The following is a 3,316-nucleotide window of genomic DNA, read 5'->3' as shown; positions in this document are numbered from 1 at the left end:
AAAAAAAAAAAAAAGAGAGAGGGAGAGAAATAAACAAACAAGCAAACAAACAAAAACGCCTTTTATCATTGAAGGTGAGTTTCGTCTATAAAAAACTGATAGCTAAGACTAGAGGTGAGCTGGCCAATGGTTCACACCTGTAATTACAGTGTGAATTAGGAAGTGGAGACAGGAATTCCAGGTCATCCTTGATCACACAGTCAAAGCCACCCTATGTCACAGAAGACCTTCCTGAAACAACAACAAAGACAGGCCTGGAGAGATACTGAGTGGCTCAGATGCTCGCTGTGCGAGCATGAGGACCTAGGATTCCCTTGTCAGCTAGCCTGACCTAATGATCTAGCCTCAGGTCTCAGTATGAGCCCCTGCCTCAGAAAATAATTCGAGAACAATTGAATCGAGAACAATTGAGGATAACAGTTGATGGTTTTTAAGATTTATCAGTCTAGCTGGGCGGTGGTGGTGCACACCTTTGATCCCAGCACTTGGGAGGCAGAGGCAGGCAGATTTCTGAGTTTGAGGACAGCCTGGTCTACAGAGTAAGTTCCAGAATAGCCAGAGTTACACAGAGAAACCCTCGAAAAACAAACAAACAAAAAAAAAGAGTTATCAGTCTAGCTGGACAGTGGTAGTGCATGCCTTTAATCCTAGCACTCTGGAGGCAGAGACAGGTGGATAGGCAGATTTCTGAGTTCAAGGCCAGCCTGGTCTACAGAGTGGACTCAAGGAATATAGCTCAGGCTAGACCAGAATGATATAGCCCAGGCTTGCCTCAAATCTACAGAAATACTTCTATCTCTTTCTCTGGGACTGAGATTAAGGTCACTTTCCACCATGCCCTCTGGGTAGGTTAATTTTTTTTTTTTTTAGAGAAAGCATTGCTAAAGGCAAACCCGAGAACCAAACCTGAAAACCCAGAAATCAAACCTATTTAATTTATTTTTAGAATCTAGAAAATTAGGAGATTATGTGCGATGGTGTTTTCATTTCTTTTCTTCCTTTTTTTGTCATGCTGGACTACAACCCCAGGCCTGAGAGCCTCCCCCTCCCCGCATTTCCTCCTCCTCCTCCTCTTCCTCCTCCTCTTCCTCCTCTTTTGAGTCAGGGCCTTACTATGTAGCACTGAGCGACCTGCCTCTGCTTCCCAAGCTCCTAAAGTAGCAGTATGAGCCACTACACCCAGGAGAACTACTCCTCTCAGGAATTCTCTTCCTATGTGGTTATTGCTCCTGGCCAAGCTCCTGGGCCTGCCACCACTTCCCACTAACACTAGCATCCTAAGACTGAGATTTTCCCAGTGTTTCCAAAAACTCACAGCCTGGCTCACAGCTTGAATGTAACCTCCAGGGACCCAAAACAGGGACAGTCCAAACAAGCCATTTCCTGGTTCCTGGTCTTCAGAAACTGTAAAAAGGCATGATTCTCTTCTTGTTGTTTCCCTTTAAATGCTGTGTGTTTGTGTGTCCCAAACAAATAATTCAGAATGAAAAAAAAATTAAAAAATGAAAGGACATGACTGTTTCTAGGTATGGTAGAAGACAGAGTTAATTGTAGATTTGAGGGAGAGCATTGTCTGAGGCAGGGACACCTGGGAACATTCAGAGTGAGTATGAACAGATGGAGCTGGGCCACGTAGGAGATAAGGGAGGGAAGAGGAGCCACGGACCAAGAAACATGGACCAGTAGGATAAGGGATAGGACCAAGGTCAGGTAACCACCAAAATGGCTAGATTATGTAGGGAAGGGCAGCCCAGTCCCCCAGCTGGAGAAGTTTAGGGTTTAGAGTAGGGAGTGAAATAGGGGAGCCATACCCTGTAACTGAAGAAACAGAAGAAACTGGGGGATGCTGGGAGAACCTGGAGGTAAAGTCTGCTTTGATATGTTAAATAGGCACTTCAGCCTTTTGCTCCAGATTTGAGACCTAATGTCTTCAACGTGAGTTTCTGGTGCTTAAAAAAATAGAGACAGGCGGATTTCTGACTTCGAGGCCAGCCTGGTCTACAGAGTGAGTTCCAGGACAGCCAGAGCTACACAGAGAAAACCTGTCTCGAAAAACAAAACAAATCAAAACAAAACCAAAAAAACAAAAACAAAAACAAAGAAAGAAAGAAAGAAAGACAAAGTGGACCTTGTAGACAGAGTTCTGCTTTCCTATAATCTTAGCCTTTGGAAGGTGTGGGCTGGAGGATCGGAGGTTCAGGGTCAGCCTTGGCTACTTAGCGACACTGAGGTCACTCAGGGCTACGTGAAACCCTGTCTCAAAAAAAAAAAAAAAAATCAAACAAAAAGAACTTGGTGATTTTCAGCAAGTTGTGAAAGCCAGTGGTTTCAGGACTCTGGCTGTTTCCGGGATCACAGTTTGGGGAAGGCTCTTTGAGGAAGGGTAGGGGGCTCTTCTGCTTTCCCCTGAGAGGGCTGAATTGAGACCTCAGAACAAAATGGCTTCCTTCAAGTAGTAGCAGTCACAAAGTCTGCTACAACACCCTATTCCATCCCGAAGAAGAAGAAGAAGAGGAGGAGGAGGAGGAAGAGGAGGAGGAGAAGGAGGAGGAGGAGGAGGAGGAGGAGGAGGAGGAGGAGGAGGAGCAAGAAAAAGAAAGGAAGGAGGAAAGGGAGGAAGGAAGGGAGGGAGGAAAGAAGGAAGGAACCTAATGTTCTTGGCCCCCTTATTCCTGGACAGCCATCTTCCTGTAACACAAATTGGGTCGTGCCAGTTTCTTGACTGGAATTCTTTAGTACACTTTACTTTCGGAGTGCAGTCTTAACCCTTAGCCACTGCAGCCCAGCCTTAAGGGATCTGCACTAGGCTTCTTTGGTCCTCTCTCTGCTGGTCTGTCTCACCTTATCCTGGAGGCTTAAGGATCAAATGTCAGAACCAATAGGACGACCCTTGAACCTACGCAGGGTTTTCCCACCTCTTCATCTGCGCAGCAGTCAGTTCTGTCTCTGACTCTCCTCCCCTGACTCACGGACTTCTGCTCAGGGGGCAGGATGCCAGCTCCTCCCCTAGCAGGAGAGCACCTGCGCCTGGAATTTGGTCTTCTGGTACACACTCCTTTCAGCATGGATGAAAACATCCGTTTGACAAAGAAAGAAGGACACTTAAACACAAGGGAAAGAAACGGAGACGGGCTGCTCCCTGAGAGAGAAAAAGAAACCGGAGGGCAAAAACATTTTGTTCCTCAAATAGCCTCACACCAGGCTCCCTTTCCTTCTAAGTAGCTTGAAGGGGCCTCTTGCTGGGACTGGCTGGAAAGCCTTCCTGTTGTAACCAGTTGAGTCTTGACCTGGCTGCCTGATTTTTAGAATCTTACGG

Source organism: Mastomys coucha, unplaced genomic scaffold (genome assembly GCF_008632895.1).
Source record: "Mastomys coucha isolate ucsf_1 unplaced genomic scaffold, UCSF_Mcou_1 pScaffold5, whole genome shotgun sequence".
NCBI classification, from domain to species: Eukaryota; Metazoa; Chordata; class Mammalia; order Rodentia; family Muridae; genus Mastomys; species Mastomys coucha.
Note: the sequence above shows the minus strand (reverse complement) of the source record.